Source organism: Schistocerca americana, chromosome 2 (assembly GCF_021461395.2).
Source record: "Schistocerca americana isolate TAMUIC-IGC-003095 chromosome 2, iqSchAmer2.1, whole genome shotgun sequence".
NCBI lineage: Eukaryota > Metazoa > Arthropoda > Insecta > Orthoptera > Acrididae > Schistocerca > Schistocerca americana.
The window spans coordinates 684,052,862-684,071,973 of record NC_060120.1 but is presented as its reverse complement, the minus strand read 5'-3'; positions in this window follow the sequence as shown (position 1 = coordinate 684,071,973).

The following is a 19,112-nucleotide window of genomic DNA, read 5'->3' as shown; positions in this document are numbered from 1 at the left end:
TTATCTAAAGCTTCAACAGTGGCTTCCATTCACGTATAAAAAATTTTATAAGATAATTTATTCTTATTCACCCAAATATTACATGAATTATCAAAAACCAACCATGTAACAAATTCATTATTATCTTTCTTTTTAAATATATATATATCTGCATCTACATCCATGTGATTTTGTACATCAGGAAATTTTGTTATTTGTAATTCGTACTCATAAGTATTTCCTTTTAAGTTTCACCATTTAAATCTTTATTTTACGTGTAACTTGATTATAATTAATGACATCTTCAAATTGAAAAATTTCGTTGACCATTTGGCTGTATGTCCTATTTTAAATATTCCTTTATGTTTACTGATTCTAACTTTATCTCCTTTTTTTAAATTAATTTCTATCTTTAGCTACAATAACAGTTGGTTTATATTTCTTTCTATTAACTTTGCTGGTTTCATTTTATAGTGGAATGTTTCATGTTATTGTATTCACAAATTACCTCAGAAACTAAGTTAACCCCTTTATAATTTCCTTGACGAGCAAATTTCTTCCATATCTTTTCTTTAAGTGTTCTGTTAAATCCTTCAACAAAAGATACTTTTAACTGGGTGAAAGTTGAATAATTATTAATATTATATTTATTCATCAATTCCTTTAAATTTTTATCGTAAAATTCTTTACCATTATCTTTTTATATACTTTCTGGATTGTGGCCTCCTCTAAATATTTTTTCAAAAACATCAACTACATTCTTACCTGCTTTAACTGGAAGAGCCCAATCAAATTTTGAAAAAAATCTATAACAGTTAATAAAGATTTATATCCTTTATTTATATTTGAAATTCCTTTTAATATTCCAGACACCTTTGCGACCTAATCAGCTTAACATAAATCATCTATAATGAGAGAAATTAAATTTCTTGTTTTAAAATTTTTTCTCACTGGTTTTGTGTAATTCATTAATAATTTGTTCATATATACTTGAAGGGGTGACCAATTCGCACATAAAATGTGTGCTATGTCCTTCAGGACATTCACTCATTCATTCACCTACAAATTTTTTTAATGAATTTACTCCTTTCAATTTTAAATACTGAACAGAGACCTTCAATTCTTTGTCTTCCATTTATAGTTGTTTCTCTGTGAAGACTATATGTTCCAGTAAATTTTTTACACTTCAAGCAGTGGATATGGTTTTCCATTTATATAGAATAAAAATATATTAAGATTTAAATTACTCCACCAAGTATTATTACCTTTACATCAACTGTAACAGGTTTAACAGTCTCTTACAGCTACAAAATTTGATTTGTGTACAGTTATTGACTGACTATTATCATTACCAACAACCCTAGATCTTTTAAGCTTGAAATCATATTCAAAATTGTTTACTTTTTTCTTTTCCATTCATAATAGTAAATTCAATTATTTATCTATCATATACTATATTTTCTAGTACATTACACCTGTCCTAAGCAAATGTAAGATTTTCATGGCTGCTGTTCATTTTTTCATCAAGAATTTTTATAGTGTTAATATTAACTTGATGAATCTGTGAAATGTTTCATTAAAATGAGACATAATTATCGAATTGCATTAGAATACTTCTGTATTAAGGTTTTGTAGGATATTCTTTTTCTAAATATTATTTAGTAACTGCATCATAACTATTTACTGGATCATTTATATTTATTATTCTCCTACCTTTAAAATCAATATATCCTTTTGTTGCCTTAAAAAGACACGTAATTCTTTATAGGATTGTTTAATCACATTTTGATGCTTGTATCAATTTTTGCTTCTAACTTTTTTATGTTTTCTAAATTTCTCTCACCATTGATTGTGTGACTTTTAGACTGAACCTTATGTCAATTTATTAAAGATGGAATATCAGTAAACTTATAAACAAACTTTAAAACAAATAGAGACAAATGACCACATATAAGGTCATTAAAATTTTAATTCATTATCCATTATAGAAAAACTCACTTGAACTGAGATATTTAACCAATTCTTTTGGAATCTTTCCACCAAATGAATCAAATAAAGTTTTTTTTATTATTACTCTTATAATAAAAAAATTCCAGTGAGTACCAGGATTATCAGATGTATTTAAATTAACTGTTCCAAACTAATTCTTCTATGTTAAAACTGCATAAAGGGTTATTATATTTTTTATTATTTTTTCAACATTTTTTGGACATCCAGTGCCATTTTTCTCTATTGCTTGATTATATCTTTTCTGTTCTTCCAATTCTGTATGGCTTTTTCCTTGTTTATTATTGTATTTGTGATTTCTGCAAAACCAACAGCAAGTGAACCAACAATTACTAGATATGGTCATGCAGCTAATGAGAATGGGAGATACCCATCTTCGTGTTATGTTACTCATTTACTGTCTTTCTTTTTTGTTGTATATTCAACAGTCATTTCCACAATATGAATACCTAAAGTGACAAGTAAATTTCAACCAGTTTTTTTATCTCTCTTTCTTTTTTGTGCATTAGTTAAAAATGTTTCAGTATTATATAATAGTATACTATTCACTTTTAATTTAATTGATTTTGTGTTGCTACTAAGTAGCAAAGTACTATCACAAATATAGATAAAAATTTATGAAGATTAATAATGTTCCAGTGCCCAACCATTGCCATCCACACCTAAGAGAGGGTCAGCTGAAGCAGTCACAACTGTACCCGTACCTAATTTTCATTTTCCATACATTATTCCTCTAATTGCAGCTGCAGCTATTTTTTCCACCAGTCAAGCATCACTTACATGCATTCTTTCTTTTGCAGCTACTTGAAGTTCCATAACTCCTTTGTGACTTTTTCATATCTTCATTATCTCTATAGGCAATATCATGTTTGTCACAATCTTTATCTAATGGATTAATTTCTGGATCCCCACATGCTAGTCTTTCTTCTAATTTGGTCCCAGTCCCACAGGACGAATAGTCTCATAGATGCATCTCAAATGGTGATTTATTAATCAAAGTGTTCACTAATACTTTACCATGTTTTTCACTTTCTCAAAATGTATGTGGTAAGTTATTAAAAATATAATAAAGTAAGGAATTCCTTTTGGATTGTGGATTATGAAATCACTAAATTCATATTTTAGCATCTGTGCTATGCCAGATTTTTCATTAAGATAATTTTTCCAGCTGCTTCTTCGTCAGGAATTACTGCTAATCTATGGAATAAATTTCCAACATCATTCATACAGACATATTCAGTTGGTTTACTACATATTTTTTACTTCAACCTTATCCTGTTTTTGAATCTGAATTATCTCAAGAATCTGAATCTGATGATACTTGATATATTGTTGGGAAATAGGCACTAGCAATTTATTTTATCAGTTTGTTGTATTTTTACCTCTACTCGATTTTATTTTATTTGAGTTACTCTCACAATGTAATGCTCCTGAGTGGTTCAATATACCTGCATAATTTTGTAAACGAACATAATCAAATTTTTCACCCACATCATCCATAGTAATTTTTTTTAGTTAAAAGATTCATTAGACCATCTGTGCCTTTAAATTCTTTTCCATCAATTTTTAATTTATTGATATCGAAATCAATCCCAAAATGCATGACACATCTAAATCTAGCAACAGGTTCTAAACCAAAAGTTGGATCTTCGCTATGATTGATAAACTTTAACATTCTTTCACAAACACGTATTTTTTAAGATCATGCTCTTTTGTTTTTTTATTATACTACATCTCCTATACATTTTATCAGCGCCTTTTTTCTCTTCTTCATGTTTATTCAGTACAGCTTGAATTTCTGATTCCCTTAATGTAAAGTCATACTTAGCAGTAATGTCATCAGACCACTTGTATAATTTTCTAATTGCTGATAAATCTTCAAATTCTTCTAGATGAAGATCTTGATGACAAGGAACTATTTGTTTTTCAACTTCTGTATTTTCTTGAATAGCTTTCAGATCTTTGGGTCCTTATTTTACTTCTTCAATAGCATGAATAACTGATTCATCTTTTTTATATTTTTCATGTTCTGGTCACAGTTGTTTTTGAAAAAGCTTGAATTATTCTTCCATGTCTTCAGATTTTTTATTTTGTTTAGCACTTTGAACTTCTGGGTCGTATTTTGCAAACATTTATTAAAGATAAAAACTTTAAACATTTTAAATGTCTAACTTTTATGTTTAACATTTATGTTGTTATGAAAGTCTGTATTTTATTTCTGAACTTACCGTCATTCAGTTTTCCAGTAATGCCTAACATAAAAAATCCAAATTGATCATTCCAACATTTACTACACATTCCTTTAAAATCATGAAATTTTAAATCACCACAAGCGAACTCATGTTAAATGTGGTTCAAATGTGTGTCACCTTGTCAGAAAACATTTAAAAAATTAAAATTATTTGTTTTGTGTTATTGAATAAGTTTGAGCTGTTGATCAACAATGTAGTTTTTCCACATACACTTTGCCCTATGACTGCACATCAAACAGAATTTGGTACAAATTTACCATGTTTATTTTTTGATTTATTTTCTGACATTCTTATTTTTGGTTTCCAATCTGTCATTTATTTAAATAAATTTTTATTAATACAAAAGGAATACCTGGCGCAATTGAGTGGTGAGTCACCTATTCTTTAAAAAATATTTACTGTTCAAATAAGAGGAACTTATAAAAATGTTTCACTAGTTGGCTTTTATTCAACTTTTTCAACTTCAAATACTACATCGAAAAGTAATAAACTATATTGCAATGGAGAAATGATAGGAATTCCTATAGGTCAGTACAGTCTATAAAATTTTAGAAAAATATAGCCATTCAAAATATCAGTTTTTCATATTACAGCTGATTAAATTTTAAACAAAATCGTTATCATAACTGAAATAAAATTATACAAGTATATAAAAGATAGTATTGGTACAACTGAAAGAAAACAGCACTCGGTCACTATTTTTAACGAATTAACCGGGTTTCAACACTACTAGGAGTGTCTTCCTCAGAATTTAAATCAAAGAATGGTCTATGACATGGTCACAGAATTATGACTAAAAATGTATGATGCAGAGTAAAAGTACAGAATCATCATGAAAAACTGGCAGTTCTTATATGTCATTTATAAAATAATAAATGTGCCAGAAGGGCATTAAGTCACAAAGATATTTAAGACAATGAAAACTGTGATGGTGAGCCACTAAGGGCTGCTCGTTACTTGTGTGGTGCAGGTTGCAAAACGGAGACAACAAGTATTTGGTGTAGTTGTTAGACCAATTATTACTGCTACAATGTCAGGTTATCAAGAATTAAGTGAGTTTCAACGTGGTGTTACAGTTGGCACATCAGCGATGTGATACAGCATCTCCGAGGTAGCGGTGAAGTGGAGATTTTCCCATAAGACCATTTCATGAGTGTACCGGGATTCTGGTAAAACATCAAATCTCCAACAACGTTGCGGCTGGGAAAAGATCCTGCAAGAAAGGGACGAACGACGACTGAAGGGAATCTTTCAACGTTGCAGAAGTGCAACCCTTTCTGAAAATTGCTGCAGATTTCAATGTTGAGCCATCAGCAACTGTCAGCGTGCAAAAAATTTCATTAAACATCATCGATATGGGGTTTCTGAGCGAAGGCCCACTTCTGTATCCTTGATGACTGCACAACACAAAACTTTACACCTTGCCTGGGCCCATCAACACTGACACTGGACTGGTCGGACAAGTCTCGTTTCAAATTTTATCGAGCAGATGGATGCATACAGGTATGGAGAGAACCTCATGAGTCCATGGATCCTGCATGTCACCAGGAGACTGTTCGAGTTGATGTGGAGCACGTGCAGTTGGCGTGATATGGGACCCCTGATACGTCTAGATATGCCTCTGACAGGTGACATGTACTTAGGCATCATTTCTGATCACCTGCATCCAATCAGGTCCATTGCGCATTCCGACAGACTTGGGCAACTCCAGCAGGAGAATGTGACACCCCACACATCCAGTATTGTTACAGAGTGGCTCCAGGAATACTCACTGAGTTTAAACACTTCCTCTGGCCACCAGACTCCCCAGACATGAACGTTATTGAGCATATCTGGGATGCCTTGCAATGTGCTGTTCAGAAGAGATCTCCACCCCTCGTACTCTTCCGGATTTATGGACAGACTTTCAGGATTCATGGTGTCAGTTCCCTCCAGCACTACTTCAGACATTAGTTGATACCATGCAACATTGTGTTGTGGCACTTCTGCAGGCTCACGGGCGCCCTACATGATATTAGGCAGGTGAACCAGTTTCTTTGGCTCTTCAGTGTAGTTTTCTTGTGATTAGCAAGATACAGACCCAAGCTTGTGTATTTGTGTATTAAATAGTTATACCTCTTCGTAGCAAGCTTTTAATAACATTATTCCACAAATCACTAATCAGAATACGGTGCAATTGCCTTCAGAAGCCTCGAGGCTAGCTTACCTATCCTGACCTGAAAGTGGTTTAATGACATGAGGATTGGCCCAGTTTTTAATATTCATTATGAGCAAAAGTTACACTGAATGTAACATTGATTGAATTAGTCACAAAAATATCAGTTTAGTTACTTCTGCATAAAGCACTCAACGAAAGACTTTACAGTTGTGCGCATACACTATCTCACAAAAACTGAACTTCATTTCACTGAATATAGACTCATACAAAGCCAACACCCACCATAGTAGTAGGAGTCTATATGCTTACTGGCTCCTCAGGTGATGAAAAGATTGAAAGAATGTATGATGAAATAAAAGATGTAGTTAAGGCAGAAGAAAATTTAATTGTAATAGGGGACTGAAAGTCGGTAGTAACAAGAGGAGGTGAAGGGAAAATAGTAGGAGTATATGTACTGGGGAAAAGGAATGAAAGAGGAAGTCGCCTGGTAATATTTTGCACAGTACATAATTTAATTATCGTTAAGACATGGCTTAAGAATCACCAAAGAAGGTAGCCCTGCAGACGTTGAATGATTTCATATTGACTATATAATGGTCAACAGCTTTTAAACTGTAAGAAATTTCCAGATGTAGCTGTGAACTCTGTAAATTAAAACAGAAAGATTTACAAAAAGTAGGAAATTAAGCAGATGGGATGTGGAAAAGTCGAAAGAACAAGGAGTAGCCGAGACTTTCAAGGGGAACATTAGGTAACGATTGACTGAAACAGGGAAAGTAATACAGTAGAACAGAAAAGGGTAGCTTTGAGAGATGAAATAGTGAAAACAGAAGAGGATCAAGTAGATAAAAAGAAAAGGCCTAGCACAAAATCTTGAATATCACAGGAGATACTGAATTTCATTTATGAAAAGAGAAAATATAAAAACGGAGCAGGTGAAAGAGAATACAAACATCTAAAAAAGAGATTAAAGGAAGTGCAAAATGGCTACGCAGGAATTGCCAGAGGACAAATGTAAGTCTATAGAAGCATATGTGGCTAGGGAAAGAGAGATATCACCTACAAGAAAATTAAAGTGGCCTTTAGAGAAAGGTGAAGATATCAAGAGTAATGATGTAAACCCAGCACTTAGCAAAGAAGGAAAAGTCTAAAGGTGATAGGATTATACAGAGAAACTCTACAACAGAAATGAACCTGAGGGCAATATTATAGAAAGGGAAGAGGGGAAGAGGAAGTAAATCAAGATGAGATGGGAGATATTATAATGTGAAAAGAATTTGACAGAGCACTGAAAGATGTAAATCATAAGAAGCTCTGTTGAATAGTCGATTAATTTCCTACCTTAGAACTTCCGATTACTTTGGGATAACGAACCATGACAAAACTATTCCCCTTGGTGAGCAAGATGTATGAACAAGGGAAATACCCTCAGACTTCAACAAGAACGTAAAACTTCCAATAACAAAGAAAACAGTTGCTGACAGTTGTGAACATTACCGAACTATCAAATTAATAAGTCAAAATTACAAAGTGCTGACACGAAATATGTAGAGAAGAATGAAAAAACTGACAGAAGTCAACCTCAGGGAAGATCAGCAGTTTGGATTCCAGAGAAATGCTGCAACACATGACACAATACTGACACTACTACTTATCTCTGGCGATAAGGTAAAGGAAGCCAAACTTAGGCTTACAGATTTTGTAAACTTAGAACAAGCTTTTGGCTATGCTGACTGCAATACACTTCTCAAAATTCTGAAGGTAGCAGGGTTAAATACAGGGAGTCAAAGGATACCTACAGATTGTACAGAAACCAGACGATCGAAAAGCGATTTCTATAAGAAATTGACTGATTTTAACATAAAATTGACTAAATTCAACATATATTTCAATGATTTTGACACAATATTCGCTGACTTCGATGCAAAGTTCAGTGAAAAAGAATGTAATTAGTTGATCTCCATGCTTATGTTCACGTTTCTGAGTTGCTGTATTGACATCTCACCATGCTTAATGTCTTTCAGCAGGAGAACGTCCATAGTTCAAGAACTGAAATCATGTTACAATACTTTGCAGAGTACTCACATTTATGTATAGTCCAATATATCCACCTAATCTGAAGAGATGAGACATCCGTATCTTTGTGGTGGTTTGAGAACCAAACTGGAATAATACCTTGTACCTTTCTTAGCTAAGGAATAGTTGACTAAGGAGTTCACTACATCAAATCAGTATTCTGATTGAAGCCGACAACAACGGATGGATACTAAAAGTGTTGTGCAGACATGAAGATAGAAGAACAATATATAACTACTAAGACACTGAAGAATGGCTGAGAGGAATTTACTAAACAGGATTGGACAAACAATTGGGAATCAAGTTACACTCCATACTGTTGTTAGAATTTATCAAAGACGAAACAAAGGGTTGGTGTGAACAACACCACTTTCTCTGTAAGACGTGACATACTTGCAGGCAATTTAGACATAAATTGAGTCATTCATTACAATTTATGAGAAGTATTTATCAAAAATACTTAAAAATACAATAGTCCAAACATAAGATCACTTCCTTCTTGTAAGAAAAGGAACTGGGGTTTTAACATACCAACTGTCATGATGACTAGGGACAAAACGCTAGCTCACGCTGTCGAGCGTATAAATCGATGGTGACCTTGATGAAGGAACCACATTGACATAAGCATCAAATTCGTCTGATCTGAACGTATCTAGGGTGTTGTTGCATGTTAGCTCTGTGCCCATAACTTACGAGAATAATGTAAACATGTGATGCATCATACCTCTGCATATCTGGTAGAATCAACTGTAGCAGTGTAGCTCGATCTAGTAAGTCATAATGTGGAGTGCAGTGTAAGTCAGCAATATTTCTACACACTAAGTGGGATCTTTCAATACAAACGGAGGAATTTCATTGGTTATGAAGGTAACTCTCACAGGTAATCATTCGTACTATGGCACTTCACAATGGTATCTAGAAAGAATGGTGCACTGGTGACATGAGGCAGATATGACATTCCTAACAGATTATTGAAGCCATAACATCCCAAACCTTTATATTAGCAAGTGCAAATATTTTTATATGTAATTAAATTATGTATTCTGTCAAGTCGCTCCATCTATGTTGCGCAGGAAATATGTGGTGTGTCTACAGCTCTTATAAACGCATTTCCAGCACTCCAATGAAGTACCACCACTTTGTGATTTCTGATATGTGTTCAGTGCTGCTGCCAAACAGCCTCTTAGTTTGCATTTCACGTAACTCAGAGCCGATGTTCATTGATGTTGTTAAACTGGTAACTGTGATCCTGAGGTGTGATCTGCCATCCTGGCCCCTTCATTCGTACCCAGGACACCCTTAACGTGATAATTCAATGGAATCTATCACCTGTCCAAACACCAGACAACAATTACTAATTTCCTTCTGTTCTGTGATCTGTGTTGCTCTCCAAGAAAGACATTTCTTTGATGGCCATTCCTCAACATTTTGTGATTATCGTGCATTCTGTCAGAACTATGGAAAATCACTGTTGCCAAATCTGAATTTGATGCGAATTTCATAAAAATTTCGCACCCCTCTAGATATCTACCCAGAACTTGTCCAATCCATGCCATGCGGAACTGCCGCTGTATTGTGTAGAAAAGATGAATCAGCATGCTATTAAGTAGGCGCTTATAATATTTTGGCTCATCTATTCTGATACTCTTGATGTGTACACTTTGATCTTTACTGCATGCTAATCACCCCACCTTCTGATTTCTTAACTGCATCCAGAGTCACATAATTATTGTACAAAGTAACTTCTGCCTGTAAGTGCTCTGTAGATTTTAAATATCATTACCCCACTAGTTCAGTCAGCAAGTGCAATAGATTTTGTACTCCCTATTCATAGGACATATTTTGCTAAAAAAGCCAGAAATTGTGCTAAACTTGTTGTTTCGGTCTGCTAAGTTAATAAACTTTCCATCATATTATATTTACATCACAGCAGACGTAAAAACTGCAGTCTTGACCATCACATTTTGCCATTTTTTGTCTTTTCGTTGGAAAAACTGTAATAAGCCTGAATGACAAGTGAGAAACAAAAGTGTAAAGAGGACTGGTATGTCTGGGTTTCTTAGGGGAGTACAAATGTCTGCCTAAGTAATAAAACAGCAACAAGCTCTATTTGCACTTTCCCTGGACAGTTTCCCACGTTTCTGCAGTGGTAGAGGAGACTCATGAACACAGCTTGCACTCACTTGTGTTCCCATTCCTTGAGTGTATGGTCGAGTGGTCAGCTGCAGAACAGTGGAGATGTCAAAAGGTATGCACTGTTACTGGCCAGCAGCTGGCAATCTCTTGGCATGGTAAGAGAGATCACACCCACCCAACATGATGTAAGTCGTTGTTTAAGCAAATAAGATGCTGATGCAATAGTTACTATCTAATAATATGCCAGTGGCGGTGGCAGTTGGTCAGCTAAATGTTGTAGGTAGCACAAGTGGGATTCTCACCATTTCTAAGATTAGAACAAGTGGATTTTTTTTAATTTCCCACCATTTTAAACTCAAGGCAACTGAGCTATTGCCATTTCAATCCTAGAACAAGTGAACTAGGTCCACCCTCTTAGATTGTTATGATAGGGCTTAAGAATGATCAAGCTATACTTTAGAGTAATTGAGCTACTTTGAATTTCCAACCATTTTTGAACTTCCAATCATTTTTGAATTTCCCACCATTTTAAGCAGGATAACTGGACTGATTCCATCAACTTGGATTGTGATGTCAGGCAGGTGTGTGGAGGAGTAGGGCTGACACAGGCTACAATGTGTGATGTCATCGGATGATGTCATTCGGAATATGGGAACAATGCAGATTGCACTAGAATACCTAAAAAACTCTACTACTCACAGATATGTTTTAGGTGTCAAGTGCATCTCAACTTGTAAGTTACACCAGTAGTGTTAATACATAATACAGATATTTTAGATGTGGAAATAATATTGTGACAATTTGAGAGAATGGGGTACAAATATCAAATTTCAGTCATCATCAAGAGGGCTATACATACTAACTGGCTGTTTCGTTTTAATGGCTGGTAAGGAAGACTGGGCTGTGAGTGGGAGAGTTAACCTGACTGTATGTTGCTGACAGATATGTGTTAGGTTGCTGTGAATGTTGACGAAGCTGTGTGTGCATATGTGTGCTCTGCTGACAAAGCATCCTGCCACACTCCTTGCCTCTACCTGCCTCAGATGCAGACATTAGGGAATTCCCACCACATGCACTGGATGAGAATGATATCATGTCCCACCCCTCATTGACACAAGAAGTTTTCTGACTGGCTGTTTCTTTTAATATCAGGTAAAACACTGAGCTGCGATTGGGATATCAAAATTTATGTTCACCTTGGTTTAGAAGTTCCCTGACTGCCATGTCTCCAAAAAGGGGCACAGTTTGGGAGAGGAGTGGGTCAGGATGATGTCATGCTTTTTCCTTGTCCTTGCCTCTGCATGTAGGTGAGCTGATGCTCAGATAACTGTAGTCTGCTGACTTGTGATTACATTCGTAATGTGAAGTGATATACTACTGATAATGGTGAATGCTCACTTCGATTTTATACCGAGTAAATTTTGATGTTATCAAAGTTCTGTGAGTTTGTACCTATTACAGTTCTTAAACCAATTACATGACATTGACATTATGAGTTCCCATAATTTTGGATGAGTGTTTATAAATCGATGTATTCCTTTGAACTGCAGTATTTTGGTAGTTACGCTAAAATAGTGTAATAATTTATTGTAATACCTTATATATTTTATTATTATAATCATAGGCATCTGTGGCACATTAAAAGTGGGTGTGATTTCAAGCAGAATTTGATATATTTGAGGGAGGGGACGAGGCAGGATGTAACAAACAGTGACTCCTGCACTTCCTGCAGAACCTAACCCTGGAACTTGACCTGACAGAGCTATACCCTTTGATGGGTCATCTCTGGAGCCTGACTGCAGTTTTGCAGAATCCAACCATTGAGCCAATGTCTGCCATTGCTTTGCCAACTGAGCCAATAAAATTATTCTTTTTCATCACCCTGTAACCTCCCCCTCACTTATCGACCTTAATGACAATGAAAAATTAAACCGCGTGTACCTAATGGAAATTTGGGAAAAGCAATCGTCACCGAAGTTAATCTGTCGGCAAAGAGGGAGGAAAGGGTTACATCTAAATGAAAGGAAAATTGCAAATGAAACGGATGGAAATTAATTTTGAAAAGGGGTAAAGTTAATAAAGAAAGTAAATGTGTGGCCATTACGTTAACAATTAACTAGCGGTAATTAGATATTTGAGGTTTGGGGGAAATTACGGTCGCCAGTCCTATGGACAATTACTATAGTAACTGAAAAAGAAAGGTTATTACACATATAATTAGCACTAGAAGCGTGGCAACTGAAGGTTGACACGTGTAGTGCGAAAACTGAAAGTTTGTCAGAAGTAATAAATTTCGGTACACTATGACTTAATTTAGCAAAAGAATTAATAAAACCAGAAAATTGAAAGTTAATTTAGTGACTCAAATTAATAGTGAGCTTTGTTTCTGATACTACAAAATTCAATAAAATAAGGTTAGTCTTGGGCTACCTCGACAATCATTTCAGAAGCTACTTGAATCTACGCAATTTAGAAATTAGAGATTTAACCTTGAACTTGAATTAAATGATTCTGAACAATTAACAATAGTAAAATTTAGTATGTACCAAGCTGAGCTGCAGTCACAGATAAGCTAAAATATACTAACAAAACTCCCACTCATAATTTGTGCTTGTGTAATCTAAATATTGTAGTCAGCTATGAATACTTTAACTGAACTTTGAACTTAAAGCAGTGAAATGGAATGATATTACTTTAATGCTGGCGTATGAATTTCAACGACACTCGGGTTCATTTCGGAAAAGGAAGGGACCCTGCTTGGTAATGCAATTGGGACAATGAGCAACAAAGGTTCATGCTACGTTGCTGTAATTTTGTGATTTGAACAGTTTTAAAAGCTGAGGTCTGCCATACAGTTCTAAAACTTTACGTGCTACCAGTCTTCCTTGTTGGTTGATTGAAGATTTGAAGTCGTCGATCGAGGAGGTGGCAACAGTCACTCATTGTCGGCCATCGCTGTTGCAGAAGCTGGATGTTGGCGCGCCTTCTTCTCGACACGGTCTCCAGCCGAAACGGGCTCTTGATGTGTGCCAGCTAACGCTTCCCGTCCGCGACACCGTGTCAGAAACTATCATCGCAAGTTGAGCGCAATTACATGTTGCCAAACCCCGAAAGCGCGGCAACTCGCGGGAGCGTCACACAACACACCTGCTCCACTGCCCTCCTCCAGCCAGACTCCGCTCTGCCCGCGCTCTACGCGGCCGAGTTCACACTACCAAAGATCCTAAACCCTCTGGTTGTCCACACGACCTATCGATGTATTCGTTCGATAGCATAGTTTTCCCTAGGCAAGACTCAGCGTAAAAATACAAATAATATTTACAAAACAACCAATTATACATCGACATAAATGCATAAATATATATATATATATATATATATATATATATATATATATATATGTATATATATATACAAATAGTAAAACAATTACAATATATAAAGACACTGAAATGTCATATCTTGAGGTAACAAAACAAGGAAAAAAATTATAGTACAATAGATGGAAATAGGAGGAGATGCATTTCCGGCGTTACAACCCCACAACTTATTGCTGCCAGGTTTTATATGAAATGACTGATTCCAACTAGGAGTCATTGATATGATTGTTATATGAGATTACGATTTTACATTTTTTGAAGGGTACTGGTTTTAAATTCTGAACACTTAAAGCAAACTGCCTATATTTGTACCTCTTTCAAAATGGTTCCAATGACTCTGAGCACTATGGGACTTAACATCTGAGGCCATCTTTCCTCTAGACTTAGAACTACTTCAACCTAACTAACCTAAGGACATCACACACATCCATGCCCGAGGCAGGATTCGAACCTGCGACCGTAGCAGCAGCATGGTTCCGGACTGAAGAGCCTAGAACCGCTCGGCCACAACGGCTGGTCCACCTCTTTCAAATCTTATCATGTTCAAACTGTATATTTGAGACCTTATTTCAGGTAGTACTTTATTAGAGATAAGTACAGCATCTTCAAAAGGTCTGAGGTTATCACGTATATTTCTCGGTATGTTTTCAATACATTTAAATTAGCAGTCGAGTTCCTAACACACTTCCCTATGGATCGCCTGAAGATGACACTCTATCTTCAATGTGTTTTACTTTAATTTATTTCTTATGCATAGCTTCGGCTACGCCTGATTTAGTATCACAGCATTAAGAATATGGATTTTGGGAGCGATACATGTTGGGGGGGGGGGGGGAGATGAAGAATATTTCTAATTCCACCCTTGACACTGGTTACTGAAGACCTTTAAATAGGCTGCCTCCAAGCGCCCATTAGTTCAAGTTCTTAAATATTTCCGAGACACCCTCTCATGAATCAATTCGTGCGACCCTTCAACACTTCGTGTTAGCTTTGCTAAGGGCTTCACAAGCCAGGGTAGGTCGCACTGGTATTATTATGGGTGTCCAGGAAGAATGGTCAAAATTCAGGAATATGTCAGAAAGTAACATTCGAAGCAAAAAAGTATGGTACACATGGGTTCTGGAAAGCATAACTTAAAAGCTAAAAGCACGCCCTAATTCGATACTGTGAACCAAGCCACTTCTACCGCAAGCTCATTGCTTTCCTTATTTTATAGGAAGGAACAAAACAAGACAAAAATGTCCATTAAACATAGGCTCTAAAGTGCGTACCTAAGAGCTGTGAGTACTTGGTTATCTTTGCTACTAAGAAACATCTCTTCTACTGAAGAAGTGCTCACAGCTCTTAAGGGGTGCACTTTAGAGCCAATGGTTTTGGTCCATACTACCTCCTCTCAAAATGTGAAACGCGAAGCGTTTGCAAGTGGAGGTTTGTTCCGCACTATCGTAAATGCAGAAGTGCTCATAGCTCTTAATATAAGTATTTTAGAGCCAATGTTACTAGATTTTTGTTGCTTCAAATTATCGTTCCTGTCATTCCTTGAATAATGACCATTCCTCCTTGGACACCCTGTGTAGGTTGTCTCCTTTGAACAGTGACAGCATTTTCCCAGTATTCTATCAAACTATGAAGTTTGTCACCTACATTGCAATGATTGAGCCTAAATGATAATTTAGTTCATATGTTCAGGAACTGTTAGACTGAGGTGTTCGTATGACCAGTTGTGACTCATTGCTATCGTAGTGACAGGATACTGTGTTTGTGTGTAGTGCACCAGTTTACAGTTCAGAATATTTAAAAGAAATTTACCAATCTTTGCAAGACTTTGAAATCTTGTCAAAAACTGACTGGATATTTCAGCAGCTTTGCTTCAGATAGTACTTCATTATAGATAATAGATCATCTACTAATTAATTTTGTCTCTCCGTTCATTAATAGCACAATTAGTAAGAGTGCTAACACACTTCTCTGTGGTAGGCCTCATCTGCAAAAAGACTAAGTTTACTGTTAATACTGCATGTTTGCTAATTAATGTACAAGATGGACAGAAAAGAGTCCTAACACACTTCATTGATGCACGCTTAAATTTATTTCTCTATCAGTCGATGACTCTCCATCCTCAATGTGCTTTCCTCGACTACACTGGCCATGCGAAGCTTCGAGAATGCACATGGACGTCGAGAGAACTTTAGCCAAGTAGGGCCCCAGATACCGAAATTGCTATTTTGATGTAATTCGGGAGTTGGAGAATGTTTCGTACCCTAAGAACTTCATTTGGCCTATATTTCGAGATACGAAATAAAACTCGAAAATATCTCCGAAATGTTTTTTATCCACACGTCAGTAACGTTAGGTTGTTAATGAAACTGAAAAATTTGGGATAGAAAGGTGTGGTGTCCCCACCAGACACCACACTTGCTAGGTGGTAGCCTTTAAATCGGCCGCGGTCCGTTAGTATACGTCGGACCCGCGTGTTGCCACTGTCAGTGATTGCAGACCGAGCGCCGCCACACGGCAGGTCTAGAGAGACTTCCTAGCACTCGCCCCAGTTGTACAGCCGACTTTGCTAGCGGTGGTTCACTGACAAATTACGCTCTCATTTGCCGAGACGATAGTTAGCATAGCTTTCAGGTACGTCATTTGCTACGACCTAGCAAGGCGCCATTATCAATTGCTATTTATCTTGTGATGCATGTACCGTCAGACCGATGTTCACCAATTATGGATTAAAGTTAAGTATTCCAGAAGCTACGTACTTTTTTTGCTAGTCTCAATTCCTTGTCATTTTCCAGACCTCACGCCAGCCTGCGTGAGCTTAAACGGTGCCTTTCGGCTACCTGTCATAGTGGATTGGCTGTCTTGCCAGTCCACAACAAAAAGAATCAGAGCCAATGAAGAAATTCTATTGGATACCAGCGATGATAAGCAGCATAAAATTCGCCCATTTGATACTTCTCTACTTGTAGAAACAAGAAATAAACTTACAGAAAAATATTTATTTTAATTTTTTCTTTCAAAACTTTACAGCTGATAATGTTGGCGGTCTTATTTTGTTATTTTCGTGAGTCCTAATTATTAATCCTTATTGTTAAGTTACAAGTACAACAAAATTTGCTGTGGAAAGCTATATGTTTTGGGTTGTTTGAGTACAATGAAACCGAGGACAAGTATTCGACAAGATGAAAGCGAGAAGTCGGTGGAAACAACTCTTAACAACCTAAGACTAAATCATTACAGCAATGTCTTCTCAGTTCGATAGGCCTACGTTGTTCCGCGTTCATGGCGAATGGATCGCAGAATTGATAACACGATGGCTGCATGTGTAACTGTCTGGAAAGATCGGGGACTATATTTAGATGATGTTCCCTAAAGGTCTGCAGCTACCATGACCAAAAAGCAGCGCCGAAAATCCCACCGGGTTAAGGAAACGCTGCAATTTACGTTGAACAAAATGACAACCAAATAAACCCAGCGTTTCCCGTTGCACTTAGCATTGCTAAATGTATGTTTTAATCGCGTCACAGAAAATCATTCCTAGAAAAGGTTTAGTATTCTGTAATTCTACAGTTACATCTATATCTACATCCATACTCCGCAAGCCACCTGAAGGTGTGTGGCGGAGGGTACTTTGAGTACCTCTATCGGTTCTCCCTTCTATTCCAGTCTCGTATTGTTCGTGGAAAGAAAGATTGTCGATATGCCTCGGTATGGGCTCTAATTTCTCTGATTTTATCCTCATGGTCTCTTCGTGAGATATACGCAGGAGGGAGCAATATACTGCTTGACTCCTCGGTGAAGGTATGTTCTCGAAACTTCAACAAAAGCCCATACCGAGCTACTGAGCGTCTCTCCTGCAGAGTCTTCCACTGGAGTTTATCTGTCATCTCCGTAACGCTTTCACGATTACTAAATGATCCTGTAACGAACCGCGCTGCTCTCCGTTGGATCTTCTCTATCCCTTCTATCAACCCTATCTGGTATGGATCCCACACTGGTGAGCACTATTCAAGCAGTGGGCCAACAAGTGTACTGTAACCTACTTCCTATGTTTTCGGACTGCATTTCCTTAGGATTCTTCCAATGAATCTCAGTCTGGCATCTGCTTTACTGACGATCAACTTTATTTGATCATTCCATTTTAGATCACTCCTAATGCCTACTCCCAGATAATTTATGGGAATAACTGCTTCCAGTTGCTGACCTGCAATATTGTAGCTAAATAATAAGGGATCTTCCTTTCTATGTATTCGCAGCACATTACACTTGTCTGAGGGATGAAGTAGTGAAGGCAGCAGAGGATCAAGTAGGTAAAAAGATAAGGGCTAGTAGAAATCCTTGGGTAACAGAAGAAATATTGAATGTAATTGGTGAAAGTAGAAAATATAAAAACGCAGTAAATGAAGCAGGCAAAAGGGAATACAAACGTCTCAAAAATGAGATCGACAGGAAGTGCAAAATGGCTAAGCAGGGATGGCTACAGGACAAATGTAAGGATGTAGAGGCTTATCTCACTAGGGGTAAGATAGATACTGCCTACAGGAAAATTAAAGAGACCTTTGTAGAAAAGAGAGCCACTTGTATGAATATCAAGAGCTCAGATGGAAACCCAGTTCTAAGCAAAGAAGGGAAAGCAGAAAGGTGGAAGGAGTATATAGAGGGTCTATACAAGGGCGATGTACTCGAGGAGAATATTATGGAAATGGAAGAGGATGTAGATGAAGATGAAATGGGAGATACGATACTGCGTGAAGAGTTTGACAGAACACTGAAAGACCTGAGTCGAAACAAGGCCCCGGGAATAGACAACATTCAGTTAGAACTACTGACGATAGACAACATTCCGTCAGAACTGCTGACGGTCTTGGGAGAGCCAGTCCTGACAAAACTCTACCATCTGGTGAGCAAGATGTATGAGGCAGGCGAAATACCCTCAGACTTCAAGAAGAATATAATAATTCCAATCCCAAAGAAAGCAGGTGTTGACAGATGTGAAAATTACCGAACTATCAGTTTAATAAGTCACAGCTGCAAAATACTAACGCGAATTCTTTACAGACGAATGGAAAAACTGGTAGAAGCCGACCTCGGCGAAGATCAGTTTGGATTCCGCAGAAATGTTGGAAC